The sequence below is a fragment of the Aedes albopictus genome, chromosome 1, assembly GCF_035046485.1.
Source record: "Aedes albopictus strain Foshan chromosome 1, AalbF5, whole genome shotgun sequence".
Lineage (NCBI taxonomy): Eukaryota > Metazoa > Arthropoda > Insecta > Diptera > Culicidae > Aedes > Aedes albopictus.
Window position 1 is genome coordinate 23,897,671 of NC_085136.1, and position 25,399 is coordinate 23,923,069.

General features: G+C 43.0%; 1 protein-coding gene across 3 annotated transcripts in view; it reads right to left on the reverse strand.

Annotated features, from left to right (window-relative positions):
- The window catches only part of LOC109424776 (eye-specific diacylglycerol kinase), a 596,032-nt gene that overhangs the window by 278,135 nt on the left and 292,498 nt on the right, over positions 1-25,399 (reverse strand). For all 3 annotated transcript variants that reach the window (XM_062844213.1, XM_062844212.1, XM_062844211.1), the window contains exon 6: positions 24,834-24,862. The gene's annotated coding sequence lies outside the window, so the exon portion shown is untranslated. The remainder of the gene's footprint in view (positions 1-24,833; positions 24,863-25,399) is intronic.

Below are 25,399 nucleotides of genomic sequence, written 5' to 3' on the forward strand. Positions count from 1 at the left end.
CAGAATCCTGGAAGGATTCTCACCCAGGGTGTCTACTCATAAGACAAAATAAAATTCCCTGAGTTTTCCAGGTTTTTCCAGAGGGAAATTTTAAATATTATTGAATCAAAAATTAGCCTAATTTTTATAAAATTTCTATACTTCTAAAAAAATATATAATAATACCCTCAAAACTTAAAAAAAAAATTAAGGAAAAATGTGCAAGATTTATTATTCAAGAGATTCCACTAAATCGCTGCATTCTTCAAAGAACTGTTTAACAAAAATCTTCCAAAAATAATGTAAAAATCGATTGAGGATTATTTCCAAACTTTTCCTAAGGTTCTTTTGGGCAAAAAATGCTCTGACATTTCCACCTACAATGGAATCCAAATACTCTACAAAATCTGAAAAAAAAACATTCAGGAGTTCAATCAGTAATTCCACAGACTATACTGCCTATGATCGCATAACTATCCCATATGAATCCAGCAAATATGGGACTGATATGCGGTTATAGGCAGTATATGACAGTATATGAGTTTTGAATTTGAACTTGGATGTTTGTACTGTGCTGGTGGTGTAGTAATGTTGATATTTTGAAATTCTACCCATGATTCTTCCTTCAAATCCGTCCAGAATTCCTCCTTTAAATTCATTTCCAGTTTCTCGCAGAGTTTTCTCTTGAAACTATCAAAGATTTTCTTTTCTGGCTTTCTCCAGTTTTCCCAAGTACATCCAGAGGTTTCTACGCATTTCTGATATTCTGCAAACTATTTACGTATAATTCTGCTAGAGTACGTACCCCCGGAATTTCTTTCAAAGTTTCTCGCTGGTTTCCTCCTGTAGATCTTTCCAAATGTTTTCATAAGTTCTTCCAGGAATTTCTCTTAGTGATTTCGGGACAGTTTTTCAAGAGATTCTCCAGGGATTTTTGCAAAAGTTCTTCCAAGGTTTTTTTCCCATGGCAGTTTTCAGATATTCCTCGTGAATTTCCTTGCGGAATTTCGCACGTAGTTTCTCTCGGGATTAATTTTAGAGGTTTTCAGAGCTCCTCTTTAAATTTCCTTAATATTTCCTCCTGGGATTGGTCCCAGAACTTTTTCCCGAGACATCCTATTTTCTCTCAGGATTTCTTCCTAAGTTCCTCTCGATAAGTCTTTGCAAAGATTTTCGCAAAATTTGACCGAGATTCCTTCAGATACTTCTCAAGGAAGAATTTCTTACAATAAATCTCTTAAGTTATCCCAGAAGATATTCCAAGAAAACCTCTTGGAAAAAATCCAGCAAGAACTCCGGGAGTAATTTTTAAGGAAATTCCAAAGAGGAGCATCCAGAATCTCGGGAAAATTTGTGGTAGAGGTTCCGGGAAGAGCTTTGGAAATATGAAAATATGTAAGAAAATAATCTCAGGTGGATTACTGCAAGAAATTAGATAATCAACTACAAGGAAAAGCCTTGGAAAATATCCGAAAAAAAAATCACGGATCGAACTTCATAAGAAACAGCAGCAGTAGCTCCTGCAGAAATCCCAGGAGACTCTAAAACATCTAAGAAGAAAGTCCAGGATAAATTTAGAAAAACTCTGAGACATCCCAGAATCAACACCGGAAGGAATTTTCTCTCAGAAGTTCCGAGTAATTTCAAAAGAAATCCCGCGACAACATTTGGGATATATATCAGCTGAAACTTCTGTGGAAATCCAAGGAGAAGAAAGCTATCGGAAATATCTTGAAGAAATCACCGGAGAGATTTCGGAAGAAATTCCGGAAGGAGTTCCCGCAGAAAATTAGTGAAAAACTCATTAAACCATTGGAGGACCTTCAGTAGAAATCCCAGGAATAACTTCTTCAAGAGGAATTCCGAGAGAAACTCTAACAGAAATTCCGCAACAATATCTGCGGTATATCCTGCGAGAAACTGTTGTGGAGATCTCGGGATGAATCCTGATAGAACCCACGGGAGCAATATTGGAAAAATTTCTAGAGAAATTCACTATGATCCCTGTAAAAATTTCAGAAGAAATCAATCGGAATTGCGGAAGATTCTCAGGGAAGAATCCCGAAAAGAAATGTTCGAATCTAGGAAAAATGCTCGTAGGAATCCGGAAGAATTTCCGAAAGGAATTCAAAAAGGAATACCAAGACAAATGGCATAAAAAAACTCTGGGAGGAATTTCAAGAGGTATTTCCAAAGAAATTTCAGAAAATCACGCTGCCAAAATTTCTGGAAAAACCTACCCAATTTTTTAATGTTTTTTTTTCATTGGTCCAAAATTTCCCTGAGTCTTCACGATATTCCCTGAGTATTCCAGGTTTTTCCCTGTTAAATAAAATTCCCTGAGGATTCCCGGTTTTCCAGGTTTTTCCAGGTAGTAGACACCCTGTCACCAGAATCCTGCAAGGATTCTCACCAGAATCCTGGAAGGATTCTCACCAGAATCCTGGAAGGATTCTCACCAGAATCCTGGAAGGATTCTCACCAGAATTCTTGGAAAGATTCTCACCAGAATCCTGGAAGGATTCTCACCAGAATCCTGGAAGGATTCTCACCAGAATCCTGCAAGGATTCTCACCAGAATCCTGGAAGGATTCTCACCAGAATCCTGGAAGGATTCTCACCAGAATCCTGGAAGGATTCTCACCAGAATCCTGGAAGGATTCTCACCAGAATTCTTGGAAAGATTCTCACCAGAATCCTGGAAGGATTCTCACCAGAATCCTGGAAGGATTCTCACCAGAATCCTGGAAGGATTCTCACCAGAATCCTGGAAGGATTCTCACCAGAATCCTGGAAGGATTCTCACCAGAATCCTGGAAGGATTCTCACCAGAATCCTGGAAGGATTCTCACCAGAATCCTGGAAGGATTCTCACCAGAATCCTGGAAGGATTCTCACCAGAATCCTGGAAGGATTCTCACCAGAATCCTGGAAGGATTCTCACCAGAATCCTGGAAGGATTCTCACCAGAATCCTGGAAGGATTCTCACCAGAATCCTGGAAGGATTCTCACCAGAATCCTGGAAGGATTCTCACCAGAATCCTGGAAGGATTCTCACCAGAATCCTGGAAGGATTCTCACCAGAATCCTGGAAGGATTCTCACCAGAATTCTTGGAAAGATTCTCACCAGAATCCTGGAAGGATTCTCACCAGAATCCTGGAAGGATTCTCACCAGAATCCTGGAAGGATTCTCACCAGAATCCTGCAAGGATTCTCACCAGAATCCTGGAAGGATTCTCACCAGAATCCTGGAAGGATTCTCACCAGAATCCTGGAAGGATTCTCACCAGAATCCTGGAAGGATTCTCACCAGAATCCTGGAAGGATTCTCACCAGAATTCTTGGAAAGATTCTCACCAGAATCCTGGAAGGATTCTCACCAGAATCCTGGAAGGATTCTCACCAGAATCCTGGAAGGATTCTCACCAGAATCCTGGAAGGATTCTCACCAGAATCCTGGAAGGATTCTCACCAGAATCCTGGAAGGATTCTCACCAGAATCCTGGAAGGATTCTCACCAGAATCCTGGAAGGATTCTCACCAGAATCCTGGAAGGATTCTCACCAGAATCCTGGAAGGATTCTCACCAGAATCCTGGAAGGATTCTCACCAGAATCCTGGAAGGATTCTCACCAGAATCCTGGAAGGATTCTCACCAGAATCCTGGAAGGATTCTCACCAGAATCCTGGAAGGATTCTCACCAGAATCCTGGAAGGATTCTCACCAGAATCCTGGAAGGATTCTCATCAGAATCCTGGAAGGATTTTCTGCAGAATCCTGAAAGGATTCTCCCCAGAATCTCTTAATACAATGCACTTACGATTCTCATGAGAATCCCTTTCGTCATCAGGGTCCTCATCAAAATTCTCATCAGGACTCTCAATAGCATACACTCTGGATTCTCATCAGAACCCTCGCAGGTTTCCTCATAGAATCATCAAAGAGTTTTCGTTAGATGTTTAACTTATTCATCAGAACTAAAGATTCTAGTTAAATTTGTTTCGAGATTTCGATCAAAATCATCCACAACCAGCCTTTATTCCGTAACCTCATAAATTTCATCAGAATCGTCACAGGGTTCTCATCAAAGAGAATACAAAATCGTCTTCGAAAACCTTTCAGTTGTTTTTCTCATTATAATTCACTCAAAATTGTCAGCAAAATATTCTGTCATAATCAGCTTATGATACCCTTTTTATTTTTATTTTTTTTCTATAAATTTATCACATTCCTTTCGGGATTCTCGTCAGAAGTTTTAGGATTTTTTTTTCTGAATACTTATGTTTTATTTTACCCAGACTTGAGTTACTACTGCTTTTCTGCTCGATAAATGATTCATATATGTTTACTTCACTAGCTTTCACTACATCTATGCTTTTTAATTTCTCTTCTTTTTTCTTTGCTGGTTCACAGTTATGCTTCGAACATTACTGACACTCATTTCCTTTTATTAAATTTCATTGCTCCGTTCCATGCATAAATTACGAGCCAAAAATCACAACTCCCTAGAAAAAAAAAACAACATCTTTAATATGATTGAAGACCCCCTATTGCCTACATCCTTCCCTGCTCCATTCGCCCACCTTCCCCCGCCCAATGGTAATGACGATGACGGAAGCGCGGCGGCACCTACAGCGCCACTGCCACCATCAGCGGGGGAATATGATGGCTACGAGGGGTTATTAAACTCGTTCCTTCCTTCGGTTGCGTCCTCCGCTTTCGCTGGCCTGGTTGGCCTGGTCCAATAGCAATAGATGCCATGAATCAGCAAAGCCAACCAACCCTAATAGACAAGACGCGCGGTTAGGCAGGCCGAGCAGGCTGAGGATTGCCGATGTATAACATCATATTAGCATAAAATAGTACATGGAAACATCCTTTCGTGCCTCACGGCGCGGCGCGGTTGGTCCGGACCCCACGCTGCTGAACGACGACAATAATGCCTTCTAGTCTCTGGCTGCCTTTCGGGGCGAGAGGGTTCGTTGGGTAGACCAGTGGGTAGGACCGTAGAAAACAAGTTTGAATATGAAGAATACAGTGTAAAAGTTAAAAATAAATAAAATAAAAACAGGACAAGTGAAATCTTTAATAGTAGATAAATAATACATTTCATAAAGTGGTTAAAAAACAATAAAAACTAAAAAAAAAAGTCAAGAAGCGAAGTAAGAAAAACTAAGTAGTAAAAAAATAAATGTAATAAAAAAAATAAACAGTAGAAAAATATTGAACATTTATAAAAGTCATCAAAATTGGTTCAAAAACAGAAATAGTAGAAAACTTTTTGAGATGTCTACAGGCTTAATCAATAAACTATGTTACAAAGTGTGTTAAAAAAGGATTTTGAGTTTCCCAAGACTGTTCTAAAGAAAATCGATAGAAGTTTTAGTTTTTGGATTTTTTTTTCTTCTATTTCCAGAGCGAAAAATTTTACGTGCCTTTTAAGATATCTTTAACACATTTTTGACCATAGCATAATTTAGAAGAGAATCCATTTTAAAACTTGTCAAGGGAATGTGGAAAATTTCCGAAACAGTTGGAAAGGCTGGAATAAACAGAGAATCGCATTTTTTTTCACTTCACAACGGCAGCCCACCTTCCAGGGGTGTCGTCCTCGTCATGCGACGGGTGTATTTATTCTAATGTCGGATGGTTAAAGCCCGTTTTTCTCAATTTAGCGGATGATGATGGTCGCACGTCACGAAACTGTACCAACTGGTATGCCATGATGGTACCTATTCCAATATTAACGTTCTCATCGTGGTTGCTGGCACAATAGAACACGTCTGGATAGATGGATGGATGGTTGGTGGAGGCCCAAAGCCCCCCGCATATATAATGGGATTATGAATTTTTAATGCGAGCTCTCGCGAAGGTTGAGCCCTCCTTGTAGTATCGTCTTCTTTTGACGTGCCCCTCGTCTTTCAGGATGAGAATGACTTTTTGCCGGGGATGACACCGTTTTGTGCTTAAGTGACATTTTCCCATTGAATTGTCAGATTTGATTAGATGGAGGCGGAAATGAACTTTGAATGACGGCAGGTTCTCTCCTGTGTTGTATGTTATACTTATGAAAATCATTGCAAATGTTGTGATTTTGTATGTGTTTTTTCTATGATTTATTATTAATAATAGAGACGGTCGAAAATCAACAAACATCTGAACAATCTCCACAAAATTGGTCATAATTCAGGAACGGAGAAAAACTATATCCTGAAAATTTCACAGAATATGGTTTATATAATTCCCTTCCAAAAATATTTTTATCAGATTTTTTCCGGACTTCCCGAATAGTTTTTTCCGACTTTTCCAACCGGTTTTCCTCAACAGAGAAAAATTTTCTGGAAAACAATTTTCATTTTCATTTTTTTTTAATTGCTGAGAAAGTTTGCTTACGATTTTACAAAAAAACATTGTGTCTACGATGCTTCGTTCTTAAGTTATGATTTTTTAAACACACGGCCTATTTAGCACATTTGGTAATTTCCACAAAATTTGTCATAACTCTGGAACGGAAAAAAACCGCTTCTTGAAAATTTTACAGAATATACCTCATAAAATTTCCATTCAAAAATATTTTTTTTGGGAATTTTCCGGACTTAGGAAATAATTTTTCCGACTTTTCCAACCGATTTTCCTCAACAGTGGAAAACATGTTTTATTTTGTATTTCTTTTTTTGAATTGCTGAGAAAATTTTCTTATAACTTCATAAAAAAAACTGTGTCTACGATGCTTCGTTCTTGAGTTATGATTTTCAAAGTAGGTGGTGTCTGTGGAAAATGCTTGTTTTCCACTGGAGTTTTCCGGAAAACTAGGCGACCCCGATTTTTTTCAACTTAGTTTTTGTTCAAATATATATAAACCTTTCCTGTAAAAAAAAAATTAAATTCTGAGAACCTTCGTCCTAATCTGAACGATAATAAAAAAAAATCCCCATTTAAGAAATGGACAACCTGTGAATTTTGAAATTATCTGAGAATTTTCACAAGAATCATTCTGGAATGTGTTTAGAAAGCCGTCGGAAGAATCTCGCTTAACATCTGTGCAAAATCTGTGGAATCTCCCTGAAAGTTGGCATAAAAATCTGGGAATAACGAAAAATATTCGCGCTTCATGCTTCCTTACAATTTTCCTAAGATTCTCTTGAAGAATATTTCCACCTAAATTTCTTAAAGTATCTCAAAGGTAGCCTCTCCAAGATACTTTACGACCATATCTCTAGAATGTTGATCATGTATCCAAAAATAATTGTGAGAGTCCTGGAGAGGCTTTTAAAAAGTGCCTTAATAATCTCTTGAGAAAATTTCTATCAGAATATCTCGGAAAAAAACTACTACCAAGAATCATAATCAAACTCAATATCTCTGTTAATCTCATAGATAATCTTACACCGAATCTCCAGAAGCTTCTCTTCGAGAATCTCTCTGGTAGCAACTACGAGAACCTCTCTGAGAATCTGATCTCTTGCCGAAAGTCTGAGAATTCCTCCGCGAATCTTTTTGAAACTCGCTGAGAAAATCTTCACAAGAATTTATTTGGTAATGATAAGCACGTGGGTGCTGTCTGGTGGCACGCAGACGGTGTTTGGTGGCCGATGAAGCCAGACAGTGAGAGAGGTCGCTCGATTCCTCTTGATTTAACCCTCTAATACCCAAATTTATGATTTTGATCTAAATATCATTTTTCGTCATCTAAAATCGATTTAAACATGTTTTGGAAGATGATTCTTTTTAATTCTCGATTTCGTGAATTTCAGTTTTTGGTTTTTTTAATTTTTATTGTTGAACATTTCCACACTTTTATATTTTTCCTGGAAGCCAATTTGGGGAACGGATTTTTTGAGATGAAAACCTTTTGAGATTTTATGATTTTTGTTGAAATATTATTATTTTAAATGTTTTTCACAGAAAATTTTATTTTCCGTGTAATTTCAAGGAAAATAATTTTAGAGTGCATTCGATTCCCTTAAACTATTAAACAAGGATAGAATGATTTGGGAAAAAATTAAAATATGTTAATTGTAGCGATTCAATACAAAATAAACAATGACTTCTAAAAGGTGACTAAAACATTAATTTTTCAATGATTTAAAAAAAATGTAAATACGCTTTAAAATACACCAAAAATTATTTTGAGATATACAGAACAGTCCTAAATATCAGCCAAAAATATAAAAAAAATGATTTTCCACGAAACAAAAATTACAAAAATGCTCAAACTATACCCCGTCTAAAGGCGGGATTGGGTTTTAGAGGGTTAAATCCCCTGCGGACACGATCCATATTAAGGACTGTTCAATTTATAAAACGGACAACTTTACAAGGCTATAAAAAGAAGACGCGTAGTTCAATTTCAGCCACCCTTGCTTCGTTGTTCAGTGCATCATCTTTCATTATAGTAATCATTTTTAGATCGAATAAAAATAGTTTTATTTTATAGAAAATCGGCCAGGTGTTAAATCAGGTGAAATTTTCGAAAGCCGAAAATTGAAATATATACAAAATTACTGTTCACATATGGTATATCGTTTTAAATATCAAAAACGTATGTGCCATGCTGCAGCAGCATGAGTAATAAACATTCTGGCAAAATTTAAACTCAATTGGAAAATTAGTTGTTGAGATATTAAAGTCACAAGTGAGATTCGACTTTTTGAATAAAATTCAATTGTCAAGCACAAAGGGCATGAAAATATTAAATAAACTTTTTTTTACGCATCCAGTCGAAAGTGGGAATAATGTAGTTTTAAACGCAGCAAACTGCTACTTGATAGCATTGCTGGTATCGTTACTGTGCGCCATTATAGGCACAGTATTCAAAACAGGTTCGTTCTTTGAAGATTCTTCCAAATAACAATGCAACCTAATGAAAATTTTGCACAACTATGATGTTGGAAGTAAAAATTTTACATCCGATTATTATTAAATAAGGTGTTCAATAACATAGGACCAACTTTGTTGAAAATAAATAATAACAAGATTCACTAGAGTCGAAAATCTGCATCAATGGAGCAAAAACTATGCAATTTTTTACTATGACCATCTTTATGGATTAAATTTTTGATGAAGAATGCTATTAAAAGTAAATTTTTCTTCTGTATCATTCAGAAAACAATATTCTACTACTCTGGACAAATTTTCAGCCGAATTCGTTGTGATATTGCAACACAGGACTTAAATGAATATTTTTTAATAATTTATATGAAAACAAGGCAAATCACTATATCAAGCTGGAGGCTGCTTGGTGCATTATTACTGACCAACTATTGAGCTTTACCTTTAGTAGAATAGTATAAGATTCCAATACATTAAAAACTTCGTGAAAATGTGCATGTTAAGTATGTGAAAAGTTATGTCGAATTTTTAGAAATGGGCTTTTATTGATGATTTACGAAAACCGCTTCAGTTACACAATAAAGAACATTTTGCTCAATGTTATATTATTCCTACATTTGAGAATAGCTATAGAAAGTTATGCAAAAAACTGATAATGATTTTATTTTATAAAAATAAAAAAGATATCGCACAAGCAAGTTGTCCACTTTATAAATTGAACAGACCTTATTCAAATTCTTGAGAATCTTCCAAACCACGGTTGTCCTTTATAAACAAAAAAATAAATAAATAAAAATCCTGTGAGGATTCTCACCAGAATCCTGTGAGGATTCTCACCAGAATCCTGCGAGGATTCTCACCAGACTCCTGCGAGGATTCTCCCCAGACTCCTGCGAGGATTCTCACCAGAATCCAGCGAGGATTCTCACCAGAATCCTGCGAGGATTCTCACCAGAATCCTGCAAGATTCTCACCAGAATCCTGCGAGGATTCTCACCAGAATCCTGCGAGGATTCTCACCAGAATCCTGCGAGGATTCTCACCAGAATCCTGCGAGGATTCTCACCAGAATCCTGCGAGGATTCTCACCAGAATCCCGCGAGGATTCTCACCAGAATCCTGCGAGGATTCTCACCAGAATCCTGCGAGGATTCTCACCAGAATCCTGCGAGGATTCTCACCAGAATCCTGCGAGGATTCTCACCAGAATCCTGCGAGGATTCTCACCAGAATCCTGCGAGGATTCTCACCAGAATCCTGCGAGGATTCTCACCAGAATCCTGCGAGGATTCTCACCAGAATCCTGCGAGGATTCTCACCAGAATCCTGCGAGGATTCTCACCAGAATCCTGCGAGGATTCTCACCAGAATCCTGCGAGGATTCTCACCAGAATCCTACGAGGATTCTCACCAGAATCCTGCGAGGATTCTCACCAGAATCCTGCGAGGATTCTCACCAGAATCCTGCGAGGATTCTCACCAGAATCCTGCGAGGATTCTCACCAGAATCCTGCGAGGATTCTCACCAGAATCCTGCGAGGATTCTCACCAGAACCCTGCGAGGATTCTCACCAGAATCCTGCGAGGATTCTCACCAGAACCCTGCGAGGATTCTCACCAGAACCCTGCGAGGATTCTCACCAGAATCCTGCGAGGATTCTCACCAGAATCCTGGAAGGATTCTCACCAGAATCCTGGAAGGATTCTCACCAGAATCCTGGAAGGATTCTCACCAGAATCCTGGAAGGATTCTCACCAGAATCCTGGAAGGATTCTCACCAGAATCCTGGAAGGATTCTCACCAGAATCCTGGAAGGATTCTCACCAGAATCCTGGAAGGATTCTCACCAGAATCCTGGAAGGATTCTCACCAGAATCCTGGAAGGATTCTCACCAGAATCCTGGAAGGATTCTCACCAGAATCCTGCGAGGATTCTCACCAGAATCCTGGAAGGATTCACACCAGAATCCTGGAAGGATTCACACCAGAATCCTGGAAGGATTCACACCAGAATCCTGGAAGGATTCTCACCAGAATCCTGGAAGGATTCTCACCAGAATCCTGAAAGGATTCTCACCAGAATCCTGAAAGGATTCTCACCAGAATCCTGAAAGGATTCTCACCAGAATCCTGAAAGGATTCTCACCAGAATCCTGAAAGGATTCTCACCAGAATCCTGAAAGGATTCTCACCAGAATCCTGAAAGGATTCTCACCAGAATCCTGAAAGGATTCTCACCAGAATCCTGAAAGGATTCTCACCAGAATCCTGAAAGGATTCTCACCAGAATCCTGGAAGGATTCACACCAGAATCCTGGAAGGATTCACACCAGAATCCTGGAAGGATTCACACCAGAATCCTGGAAGGATTCACACCAGAATCCTGGAAGGATTCTCACCAGAATCCTGGAAGGATTCTCACCAGAATCCTGGAAGGATTCTCACCAGAATCCTGGAAGGATTCTCACCAGAATCCTGGAAGGATTCTCACCAGAATCCTGGAAGGATTCTCACCAGAATCCTGGAAGGATTCTCACCAGAATCCTGGAAGGATTCTCACCAGAATCCTGGAAGGATTCTCACCAGAATCCTGGAAGGATTCTCACCAGAATCCTGGAAGGATTCTCACCAGAATCCTGGAAGGATTCTCACCAGAATCCTGGAAGGATTCTCACCAGAATCCTGAAAGCATTCTCACCAGAATCCTGGAAGGATTCTCACCAGAATCCTGGAAGGATTCTCACCAGAATCCTGGAAGGATTCTCACCAGAATCCTGGAAGGATTCTCACCAGAATCCTGGAAGGATTCTCACCAGAATCCTGGAAGGATTCTCACCAGAATCCTGGAAGGATTCTCACCAGAATCCTGGAAGGATTCTCATCAGAATCCTGGAAGGATTCTCACCAGAATCCTGGAAGGATTCTCACCAGAATCCTGGAAGGATTCTCACCAGAATCCTGGAAGGATTCTCACCAGAATCCTGGAAGGATTCTCACCAGAATCCTGGAAGGATTCTCACCAGAATCCTGGAAGGATTCTCACCAGAATCCTGGAAGGATTCTCACCAGAATCCTGGAAGGATTCTCACCAGAATCCTGGAAGGATTCTCACCAGAATCCTGGAAGGATTCTCACCAGAATCCTGGAAGGATTCTCGCCAGAATCCTGGAAGGATTCTCACCAGAATCCTGGAAGGATTCTCACCAGAATCCTGGAAGGATTCTCACCAGAATCCTGGAAGGATTCTCACCAGAATCCTGGAAGGATTCTCACCAGAATCCTGGAAGGATTCTCACCAGAATCCTGGAAGGATTCTCACCAGAATCCTGGAAGGATTCTCACCAGAATCCTGGAAGGATTCTCACCAGAATCCTGGAAGGATTCTCACCAGAATCCTGGAAGGATTCTCACCAGAATCCTGGAAGGATTCTCACCAGAATCCTGGAAGGATTCTCACCAGAATCCTGGAAGGATTCTCACCAGAATCCTGGAAGGATTCTCACCAGAATCCTGGAAGGATTCTCACCAGAATCCTGGAAGGATTCTCGTCAGAATCCTGGAAGGATTCTCACCAGAATCCTGTGAGGAATCTCACCAGAATCCTGTGAGGAATCTCACCAGAATCCTGTGAGGAATCTCACCAGAATCCTGTGAGGAATCTGACCAGAATCCTGTGAGGATTTCACCAGAATCCTGTGAGGATTTTCACCAGAATCCTCTTCTATGATTTGTATATTTGTCTAATCAACAGGCTATGTTTAAGCCCCAATGATGTTACTTAATTCTAAGATTTAATGTACAAAATTTACAGTCACATACAAAAACTTACATACTAACAATAGATAGTCAATTAATACAATTATAATCGAAAATACACATACAAGAACAAAAAGCAGCATACGGAATAAACACTAAGTAGACCTTAAAAAACAGACTGAATCTCCGACGAAGTATTTGACGAGACACGTTAAAATCAAACAGTGAAGAAACTCTGTTGAAATTACGCTGCAGCCCATTGACACTCCCGAACATGCTGTAGTTCGCCCGGTTTAAAGGCAGCCGCAGCATGTAGTTGTTGCGAAGAGCACGAGGTTGGACATGGACATTGATGTCTATTTGACCTAGGAGAGCGGGACATTCGATGCGTCCCTGCAGAATAACTGATACCAGTAAAGCCCTGGCAGTATCTCTACGGGTCGACAACGGTTCCAAGTGGATTAGCTGACAGCGGCTTTCATAACTTGGTAAACGATATGGATTGTTCCAAGGCAAACGTCGAAGAGCGTACCTCAAAAACCGTCGATGAACGGACTCGATCCTTCCGACCCCATTATTGTAGAACGGGTTCCAAACAACCGAGCAGTACTCTAGTATGGATCGAGATAGGGCACAGTACAAGGATTTAAGGCAATAGACGTCCGTGAACTCTTTAGCTGTTCTGAATATGAATCCCAGTACACTCGAAGCTTTCCCGACGGCATAGCTGATATGCTGTTTAAAGGAGAGCTGTTCGTCCAAGACTACACCAAGGTCTTTGATATGACTAACACGTTCAATTTGGGTACCTGACAAATTATAATTGAACAGTATAGGCCGTTTTTTGTTCGAGAACGAGATCGCCGAGCACTTAGATGGGTTGACTCCAATTCGATTTAAGGTACACCATTCAGCAAATGCATCCACCTGACGTTGAAGGAAATAGCAGTCCTCAAGGTACAGTTTAAGACCATCCGCAAAGGATAATCGCGGTCCTTCGATGGTGGTTTACATCGTTGAAATAGATCAAAAAGATCAGCGGTCCTAAGTGGATACCAGATGTTGCGACACTTGTTTCTTCTGTTGTGGTATCGGACATCGACAGAACGTTTGTCCTCAGCGAAAGCATCGGAGCAATCAAGAGACGAGGAAAGAAAAGGAACCAAGTTCGTATGCTGCGATCGTGTCAGGCGAAGGAATCATGTCGGAAGTTCAGCAACCACCGGATGACTTGGATGATGGTGATATTATTGAACTGCTGGAAGAAGAACTGGAAGAAGAGCCTACGGAGCAATTAGAAGCAGAGCAATGTCAGTGTGAAGCGGTATCAGAAAAGGAGATACGCCGGAAACAAGGCTTGGAAACACTAGAAGAGGTAGCCAAAGCAATACAGGAAGCGATGAGGAACCCACAGGCAAACCAACGACGTGCCGAATACGCAACATCTAGTTCCGGTTCTGGATCACGCCCCAGGAAGAAAGTTGGACGTAGAACATTATATTGAATTTCTTTGAAAATGTTATTATAATTGTAACTTTTTTAATAAGCTGGTCGGCTCCGTAAAGTTTTCAAGTAAACAAATGAGCCTTACAAATAAACACTTTGGAAAAAAAACGTACGTCAGCACATTGGACAGAGTGCGAGCAGCAGCTTCGATGTCCTCGGTATCTAAGATATCCTGTGAAGAATCTCACCAGAATCCTGTGAAGATTCTCACCAGAATCCTGGAAGGATTCTCGCCAGAATCCTGGAAGGATTCTCGCCAGAATCCTGGAAGGATTCTCGCCAGAATCCTGGAAGGATTCTCGCCAGAATCCTGGAAGGATTCTCGCCAGAATCCTGGAAGGATTCTCGCCAGAATCCTGGAAGGATTCTCGCCAGAATCCTGGAAGGATTCTCGCCAAAATCCTGGAAGGATTCTCGCCAGAATCCTGGAAGGATTCTCGCCAAAATCCTGGAAGGATTCTCGCCAGAATCCTGGAAGGATTCTCGCCAGAATCCTGGAAGGATTCTCGCCAGAATCCTGGAAGGATTCTCGCCAGAATCCTGGAAGGATTCTCGCCAGAATCCTGGAAGGATTCTCGCCAGAATCCTGAAAGGATTCTCGCCAGAATCCTGGAAGGATTCTCGCCAGAATCCTGGAAGGATTCTCGCCAGAATCCTGGAAGGATTCTCGCCAGAATCCTGGAAGGATTCTCGCCAGAATCCTGGAAGGATTCTCGCCAGAATCCTGGAAGGATTCTCGCCAGAATCCTGGAAGGATTCTCGCCAGAATCCTGGAAGGATTCTCGCCAGAATCCTGGAAGGATTCTCGCCAGAATCCTGGAAGGATTCTCGCCAGAATCCTGGAAGGATTCTCGCCAGAATCCTGGAAGGATTCTCGCCAGAATCCTGGAAGGATTCTCGCCAGAATCCTGGAAGGATTCTCGCCAGAATCCTGGAAGGATTCTCGCCAGAATCCTGGAAGGATTCTCGCCAGAATCCTGGAAGGATTCTCGCCAGAATCCTGGAAGGATTCTCACCAGAATCCTGGAAGGATTCTCACCAGAATCCTGGAAGGATTCTCACCAGAATCCTGGAAGGATTCTCACCAGAATCCTGGAAGGATTCTCACCAGAATCCTGGAAGGATTCTCACCAGAATCCTGGAAGGATTCTCACCAGAATCCTGGAAGGATTCTCACCAGAATCCTGGAAGGATTCTCACCAGAATCCTGGAAGGATTCTCACCAGAATCCTGGAAGGATTCTCACCAGAATCCTGGAAGGATTCTCACCAGAATCCTGGAAGGATTCTCACCAGAATCCTGGAAGGATTCTCACCAGAATCCTGGAAGGATTCTCGCCAGAATCCTGGAAGGATTCTCGCCAGAATCCTGGAAGGATTCTCGCCAGAATCCTGGAAGGATTCTCGCCAGAATCCTGGAAGGATTCTCGCCAGAATCCTGGAAGGATTCTCGCCAGAATCCTGGAAGGATTCTCGCCAGAATCCTGGAAGGATTCTCGCCAGAATCCTGGAAGGATTCTCGCCAGAATCCTGGAAGGATTCTCGCCAGAATCCTGGAAGGATTCTCGCCAGAATCCTGGAAGGATTCTCACCAGAATCCTGGAAGGATTCTCACCAGAATCCTGGAAGGATTCTCACCAGAATCCTGGAAGGATTCTCACCAGAATCCTGGAAGGATTCTCACCAGAATCCTGGAAGGATTCTCACCAGAATCCTGGAAGGATTCTCACCAGAATCCTGGAAGGATTCTCACAAGAATCCTGGAAGGATTCTCACCAGAATCCTGGAAGGATTCTCACCAGAATCCTGGAAGGATTCTCACCAGAATCCTGGAAGGATTCTCACCAGAATCCTGGAAGGATTCTCACCAGAATCCTGGAAGGATTCTCACCAGAATCCTGGAAGGATTCTCACCAGAATCCTGGAAGGATTCTCACCAGAATCCTGGAAGGATTCTCACCAGAATCCTGGAAGGATTCTCACCAGAATCCTGGAAGGATTCTCACCAGAATCCTGGAAGGATTCTCACCAGAATCCTGGAAGGATTCTCACCAGAATCCTGGAAGGATTCTCACCAGAATCCTGGAAGGATTCTCACCAGAATCCTGGAAGGATTCTCACCAGAATCCTGGAAGGATTCTCACCAGAATCCTGGAAGGATTCTCACCAGAATCCTGGAAGGATTCTCACCAGAATCCTGGAAGGATTCTCACCAGAATCCTGGAAGGATTCTCACCAGAATCCTGGAAGGATTCTCACCAGAATCCTGGAAGGATTCTCACCAGAATCCTGGAAGGATTCTCACCAGAATCCTGGAAGGATTCTCACCAGAATCCTGGAAGGATTCTCACCAGAATCCTGGAAGGATTCTCACCAGAATCCTGGAAGGATTCTCACCAGAATCCTGGAAGGATTCTCACCAGAATCCTGGAAGGATTCTCACCAGAATCCTGGAAGGATTCTCACCAGAATCCTGGAAGGATTCTCACCAGAATCCTGGAAGGATTCTCACCAGAATCCTGGAAGGATTCTCACCAGAATCCTGGAAGGATTCTCACCAGAATCCTGGAAGGATTCTCACCAGAATCCTGGAAGGATTCTCACCAGAATCCTGGAAGGATTCTCACCAGAATCCTGGAAGGATTCTCACCAGAATCCTGGAAGGATTCTCACCAGAATCCTGGAAGGATTCTCACCAGAATCCTGGAAGGATTCTCACCAGAATCCTGGAAGGATTCTCACCAGAATCCTGGAAGGATTCTCACCAGAATCCTGGAAGGATTCTCACCAGAATCCTGGAAGGACTCTCACCAGAATCCTGGAAGGACTCTCACCAGAATCCTGGAAGGATTCTCACCAGAATCCTGGAAGGATTCTCACCAGAATCCTGGAAGGATTCTCACCAGAATCCTGGAAGGATTCTCACCAGAATCCCGGAAGGATTCTTACCAGAATCCTGTGAGGATTCTCACCAGAATCCTGTGAGGATTCTCACCAGAATCTTGTGAGGATTCTCACCAGAATCCTGTGAAGATTCTCATCAGAATCCTGTGAAGATTCTCATCAGAATCCTGTGAAGATTCTCATCAGAATCCTGTGAAGATTCTCATCAGAATCCTGTGAAGATTCTCATCAGAATCCTGTGAGGATTCTCACCAGAATCCTGTGAGCATTCTCACCAGAATCCTGTGGGGATTCTCACCAGAATCCTGCGAGGATTCTCGCCAGAATCCTGTGAGGATTCTCACCAGAACCCTGTGAGGATTCTCACAAAAATCCTGTGAGGATTCCTACGGGGATTCCCACCAGAATCGTGTGAGGATTCTCGACAGAATCCTGTGAGGATTGGCACTAGAAACCGGTGAGGATTCTGATCAAAATCCTGTGAGATTTCCCACCAGTAAACAGTGAGGATTCTCATTCTAATCCTGAAAGAAATCTCACCATAATCCTGTGAGCAGTGCTGAAAAATTCATTTCGTCATATCTAAATTCAATCACCTACAGCTCATTTTAGAAGCTGAACCTGAGAATATGGTATATTAAAAACTTGTGCGGCTTGACCAGTTCTGCAAGAAAGTCACGGAAAAACCGCTATTTTTCGATTACTTAATGTAAATGTCATGGACTACCTTTGAAAAATGCCAAATGATATTCACCGTGAATATCATTTGCATTTTTGGAAGGTAGTCCGTGACATTTACATTAAGTAATCGAAAAATAGCGGTTTTTCCGTGACTTTCTTGCAGAACTGGTCTAGCCGCACAAGTTTTTCATATACCATATTCTCAGGTTCAGCTTCTTACCAGAATCTTGAGAAGATTCTTGCCAGAATCCTGCAAGGTTTCTCACCAGAATCTCGACAGCATTGTAGTGAGAATCCTCGTAGGATTCTGGTGAGAATCCTCACAGGATTCTCACAACAATGCAGTGGAGATTTTCACTAGAACGCTGTTAGAATTCGCTCCGGATTTCTGCGAGGATTGCCATCAAAGTCGTGTAGGGATTTTTAAATAATCTCATGTCATTTAAGGCTTTAAATCGGAATCACGGGAGAACTCTCACCAGAGTTCTGTAAGGAATCTTACCAGAATCTTGTGAGGATTGTGAAATCTGTGATGAATGCACTCTAAGTCCTGTGAGGATTCACCCAGTAATTTGATTGTTTTAAGTTATCATTTATTCAATTCTTTGAGGATTTTGTAAAGAGTTTTTAGTTGTCGTATGACGTGATCAATTGTAATCCATCATTGACTTTTAGTTTCACAAATTCTTCCTAGATCTCTGCAAGAGCTACTTCTACTACAACGAGAATTATTGAATAATTTATAGAAACTATGAATCCTCGCCCTCTCTCCGTAGCAATTCTCATCAATTTACATCAATGAAAACTATGTCCTGCCAGAGAACCTCGTTCCGCCGAAATGGCTTCATCTTCGGGCACTTGTCACTTTCTTCTCGGAACCAGCCATCATCAACGGTCGACGTCGCATCGAAATTGAGCCACTAACGTCGTCGTCGTCGTCGTCGTCGTCGTCGTCGTCGTTAGGAAGTAACATATCTCAACACAAACAAGCACACCCGATCCAGAGCAAAAGCATCCGCATCGCTGGCGCTGCTGGATGAAAGTTTACACAGTTGCCACTCTCGAGTTGACTCGGGCCGGAGCTGAGTGCCATTTAGGAAGTCGAGAAGCTTGGTTTTGGTCGCTGTCGTAGTCGTCGATGTCGTCTTAAATATTTGATGATATTGAAATTGTTTGCGGCAAGGATTGTTGGTTGTGCTTGCTTCTCTTGCTTCACTTCCCGTCAACAGTCCCAACCAACAGCAGTGTGTAGGGCAGGGCAAAGAGCAAGAACTTTCGCAACGACTCAATTTTGGAAATGGAACTGCTTGCTGGTTTTGATATAAGTGTGAGTGCTAGAGACGTTGATTCACTGCTGCTTCGACTCTATGACGGTAACAACTACCAGGACCACCATCCGGAAGAGTTTAATAAATTTTAAATTTTTGCCATCCTTGTTTCATAGAAAAAGGACGATGGAGGATGGAGGAGGAAGGAACTTCCTCCATGATGGCACGTTGAGCTAATGGCTGTGGCAGTGTCGGACGGATGGAATGGAAAGCTATTGTCTCTTCTCTGGGTGAGAATGACGATGCAAATGATGATGATGATGATGCTATTTTCACTAGATGGAACGTGTTTGACCTGGCCTTTAAGCTGGGGCTTGGTTAATGAGTAGAACAGGGACTCTAGGATGAATGGATTCTGGCAAAGAAAGCAAACAGACCGGGAAGGAAAACTGTAAGTAATTAATAGCTAATAAATTTGTATTTTTTTTTTCTTTTTATAATTCTCTCAACATGACAACTGCAGTATTAGCATGAGTTAAAATTCACAGAAATAAAAAAAATAATGAATAATAAATTATGAGCTTGACACAAACTATCACATCCTGGAATCCTGGAAGGATTGCTCTCGGAATCCTGGAAGGATTGCCTTCGGAATCCTGGAAGGATTGCCCTCGGAATCCTGGAAGGATTGCCCTCGGAATCCTGGAAGGATTGCCCTCGGAATCCTGGAAGGATTGCCCTCGGAATCCTGGAAGGATTGCCCTCGGAATCCTGGAAGGATTGCCCTCGGAATCCTGGAAGGATTGCCCTCGGAATCCTGGAAGGATTGCCCTCGGAATCCTGGAAGGATTGCCCTCGGAATCCTGGAAGGATTGCCCTCGGAATCCTGGAAGGATTGCCCTCGGAATCCTGGAAGGATTGCCCTCGGAATCCTGGAAGGATTGCCCTCGGAATCCTGGAAGGATTGCCCTCGGAATCCTGGAAGGATTGCCCTCGGAATCCTGGAAGGATTGCCCTCGGAATCCTGGAAGGATTGCCCTCGGAATCCTGGAAGGATTGCCCTCGGAATCCTGGAAGGATTGCCCTCGGAATCCTGGAAGGATTGCCCTCGGAATCCTGGAAGGATTGCCCTCGGAATCCTGGAAGGATTGCCCTCGGAATCCTGGAAGGATTGCCCTCGGAATCCTGGAAGGATTGCCCTCGGAATCCTGGAAGGATTGCCCTCGGAATCCTGGAAGGATTGCCCTCGGAATCCTGGAAGGATTGCCCTCGGAATCCTGGAAGGATTGCCCTCGGAATCCTGGAAGGATTGCCCTCGGAATCCTGGAAGCATTCCCCTCGGAATCCTGGAAGGATTGCCCTCGGAATCCTGGAAGCATTCCCCTCGGAATCCTGGAAGGATTCCCCTCGGAATCCTGGAAGGATTCCCCTCGGAATCCTGGAAGGATTCCCCTCGGAATCCTGGAAGGATTCCCCTCGGAATCCTGGAAGGATTCCCCTCGGAATCCTGGAAGGATTCCCCTCGGAATCCTGGAAGGATTCTCCTCAGAATCCTGGAAGGATTCTCCTCAGAATCCTGGAAGGATTCTCCTCAGAATCCTGGAAGGATTCTCCTCAAAATCCTGGAAGGATTCTCCTCAGAATCCTGGAAGGATTCTCCTCAGAATCCTGGAAGGATTCTCCTCAAAATCCTGGAAGGATTCTCCTCAGAATCCTTCAAGGAACCTTTGGATCATTCGAGGTAGTCGTCAGAATTCTCTTTGAATTCACTTCGTCAAAATTTTCTAATCATTCTTAGATTTCTTAGAAAAGTTTCCTTTTCCCATATTTTCTGATCAATATTCTTCCACTTGAATGGCTGACCTGTCCTATACATGCCTGTCTAATAACCAAGAAAATTCCGATAGTTTTTCCTCATCTCGCCACAGATCTATCTCACCAACCAACTATCGCGGCGCACAAAACCGGTGCCAATCTCCCGGGGAGTTCCGCTTTCGATATCCATTTGTGTGGTGGTGCCATCGCAGTCAGGAAGTGCTGAGTACCACCGACCGTCAACTGCGCGACAGGTAGCAGCCATAAATTTCCCAAGAAATCTTCTCTCTATGCTGGGGGCTGTCTCCGCCCGAACTAGTAGTGCTTCGCAGCCAGGAAAGGTGAAGAAAATCTTTCCTCCGTCCGTGGCTTCACCGACATCCCCCTCTGTGTCCACTCTTCAGTAGAAGCTCCTAACACCCATAGTAGCCGGGCTTATGTAGCTCACATCCCATAAAGCGCTTTAATGCTGTTTGTCGCGCTTAAACGTGAAGTGCTTCCCGGGAAGGTTTGTCTGGTCGACCGGCGGCTATGTGGTTTCCTGCTTGGTTCGAGATGGAACAACATTGAAGCTTTAAACCTTTCGCGTGAAGCCGGCTGGTAGCATTGGAAATGAGTTTTCTTCATGCAAAAGGAGGGTGGTCGGTTGTATTAAAGACAAAACGCATAGTGGCAGGTCTCAACTTTGAAGTGGAAATTTGCATGTCATCTGGCTCATACATAGCTTTCAGTTGATGCAAGCATAAGCTACGTTAGGAAGGTACAAAATATAGCATGAGTAACAATGGGCATTACATTTTGAGAAAAGAAAACAACAAGAAAATATATAACTGAATTTGGAGGAGAATCCTTTCAGGATTCTGAGGAGAATCCTTCCAGGATTCTGAGGAGAATCCTTCCAGGATTCTGAGGAGAATCCTTCCAGGATTCGGAGGAGAATCCTTCCAGGATTCGGAGGAGAATCCTTCCAGGATTCGGAGGAGAATCCTTCCAGGATTCGGAGGAGAATCCTTCCAGGATTCGGAGGAGAATCCTTCCAGGATTCGGAGGAGAATCCTTCCAGGATTCGGAGGAGAATCCTTCCAGGATTCGGAGGAGAATCCTTCCAGGATTCGGAGGAGAATCCTTCCAGGATTCGGAGGAGAATCCTTCCAGGATTCGGAGGAGAATCCTTCCAGGATTCGGAGGAGAATCCTTCCAGGATTCGGAGGAGAATCCTTCCAGGATTCGGAGGAGAATCCTTCCAGGATTCGGAGGAGAATCCTTCCAGGATTCGGAGGAGAATCCTTCCAGGATTCGGAGGAGAATCCTTCCAGGATTCGGAGGAGAATCCTTCCAGGATTCGGAGGAGAATCCTTCCAGGATTCGGAGGAGAATCCTTCCAGGATTCGGAGGAGAATCCTTCCAGGATTCGGAGGAGAATCCTTCCAGGATTCGGAGGAGAATCCTTCCAGGATTCGGAGGAGAATCCTTCCAGGATTCGGAGGAGAATCCTTCCAGGATTCGGAGGAGAACCTTCCAGGATTCGGAGGAGAACCCTTCCAGGATTCGGAGGAGAATCCTTCCAGGATTCGGAGGAGAATCCTTCCAGGATTCGGAGGAGAATCTTTCCAGGATTCGGAGGAGAATCCTTCCAGGATTCGGAGGAGAATCCTTCCAGGATTCGGAGGAGAATCCTTCCAGGATTCGGAGGAGAATCCTTCCAGGATTCGGAGGAGAATCCTTCCAGGATTCGGAGGAGAATCCTTCCAGGATTCGGAGGAGAATCCTTCCAGGATTCGGAGGAGGATCCTTCCAGGATTCGGAGGAGAATCCTTCCAGGATTCGGAGGAGAATCCTTCCAGGATTCGGAGGAGAATCCTTCCAGGATTCGGAGGAGAATCCTTCCAGGATTCGGAGGAGAATCCTTCCAGGATTCGGAGGAGAATCCTTCCAGGATTCGGAGGAGAATCCTTCCAGGATTCGGAGGAGAATCCTTCCAGGATTCGGAGGAGAATCCTTCCAGGATTCGGAGGAGAATCCTTCCAGGATTCGGAGGAGAATCCTTCCAGGATTCGGAGGAGAATCCTTCCAGGATTCGGAGGAGAATCCTTCCAGGATTCGGAGGAGAATCCTTCCAGGATTCGGAGGAGAATCCTTCCAGGATTCGGAGGAGAATCCTTCCAGGATTCGGAGGAGAATCCTTCCAGGATTCGGAGGAGAATCCTTCCAGGATTCGGAGGAGAATCCTTCCAGGATTCGGAGGAGAATCCTTCCAGGATTCGGAGGAGAATCCTTCCAGGATTCGGAGGAGAATCCTTCCAGGATTCGGAGGAGAATCCTTCCAGGATTCGGAGGAGAATCCTTCCAGGATTCGGAGGAGAATCCTTCCAGGATTCGGAGGAGAATCCTTCCAGGATTCGGAGGAGAATCCTTCCAGGATTCGGAGGAGAATCCTTCCAGGATTCGGAGGAGAATCCTTCCAGGATTCGGAGGAGAATCCTTCCAGGATTCGGAGGAGAATTCTTCCAGGATTCGGAGGAGAATCCTTCCAGGATTCTGAGGAGAATCCTTCCAGGATTCTGAGGAGAATCCTTCCAGGATTCTGAGGAGAATCCTTCCAGGATTCTGAGGAGAATCCTTCCAGGATTCTGAGGAGAATCCTTCCAGGATTCTGAGGAGAATCCTTCCAGGATTCTGAGGAGAATTCTTCCAGGATTCTGAGGAGAATCCTTCCAGGATTCTGAGCAGAATCCTTCTAGGATTCTGAGGAGAATCCTTCCAGGATTCTGAGGAGAATCCTTCCAGGATTCTGAGGAGAATCCTTCCAGGATTCTGAGGAGAATCCTTCCAGGATTCTGAGGAGAATCCTTCCAGGATTCTGAGGAGAATCCTTTCAGGATTCTGAGGAGAATCCTTTCAGGATTCTGAGGAGAATCCTTCCGGGATTCTGAGGAGAATCCTTCCAGGATTCTGAGGAGAATCGTTTTCATCCCATTAAGCTCAATCAAATACACCGCTGGAAATTTGCATTTCATACTGCACAAACCATCATCGTACCCAATCTCTCCTGAGATAAGACGCTGTCATGAATGGAGAAAGCCCCACGTATGACAAGAGTGCACAAGATTTTCCCGACCCACACACACACATACACACACTCAGGCTGTGTACGGGTTGTAATGTTTGCCTCCGATATGTTGAACAACTACCAGCTGAGCACACTACTGCTGCTGCTGCTGCTTCTTTACAAAGGAACGCACGTGGGAAGTCACCCACACAAAGCCTCCTCCCTTCCCCTTCCCCACCGTTTACAATTGTGTACGACCAGTTGTGCAACAGGACCAACAGCAGCAGCATGCATGTTAGGTTCTGCGAGTCCCACTGCTGAGCACTGAACAGTCAGTGTCGGTTTTGATAAGAGGGAATTCCAAATTTGCTGCACGTGAGTGCACAAAGCGCCAACCGCATAGGAGGCAGGAGGCCACCAGTTGACGTCCGTTTGTGGTTTTGTCCGTTTGTGGAGCTGAAAGATGGCTTTGGACGCAGCAGCACAGCACTATCTTGCAAAGGACCAGAGAGAATTGTTTCCAAGATTGCCGATATGTTAATGGGGTCAGAATGATAAAAACCGGAAATGCTATGCATATTTGGAATGCCCGGAGCTGGGCATACACGGATTGCAATGCAGGAATGAGGTTCGCCAATTTCCAGAGAAGTGCATTTAGTGCACTTGAAGCGCTTTATCAATTCATGTGTTGTTCGAGATAGAACGGTTGTGGCATGAGGGAGATTAATGGTTGGATGGTAACATCGCTAGGTATGAAAAGTTCTTTAATTTAATTCAATTGATAACTTCTTTGGACATGCACTTTGGAATGACTAAATATGCAATGTTTAGCATTTTCATGGTAAAGTATCTTCACACTGGTTTTGAAACATTTCATAGAAAATGTGACGTTTGGCGCTAACTTTAATCAAAGAAGAGTTTGGTTGATAAATCTCAAGAAGAGTTCCAAACAAAACTGGTTAGGGCTGAAAGTCTCTTTAATAAAGACAAATCAATCAATCAAAACTGGTTAATATTTGAAACAAGAAGACACACTTACCAAAATATTTGTCGTCTGCATCACCATAACTGGAATGGAATAGAAGAAAAAAGAAACATTAGAGACGAAACTCTTTGAAGCTGTCTGTTGAAATCGTTAAATAAGTCAAAGTATGTCTCACAAAACAGCCTACATCTTTAAGAGCCAATTCAGCTCAGGATTATAAACAGAACAAACTCGTGTTTTCGAGCAACTCAATTCAAAACACAGCAAGGAACACATCGAGTTCGATAATCTATACACATATACACTGGATCCCACAATTAGATGAATCTACAAGCGTAGCCAGTGAAATCTACTGAAACGCCATGAAACCTCTCAGAAAATTCCCCTGTTATACTCATAGTCTTCTCTACTGAATTCTATTGAAGTCCCATGATTTCCCCTGAAAGCCCCTGCATCCCCCTTAAATCAAGTGAAACGCCTTGAAACCCCTGTATCTTATATCTTTCTCTACTGAACTCTATTGAAACCTCATGAATTCCCCTGAAGGGGGTCCTAACCCCTTAAATGCACTGAATCACCTAGAACTCCCACAGAAAACCTCCCTTAGAGTCCTGCAGACT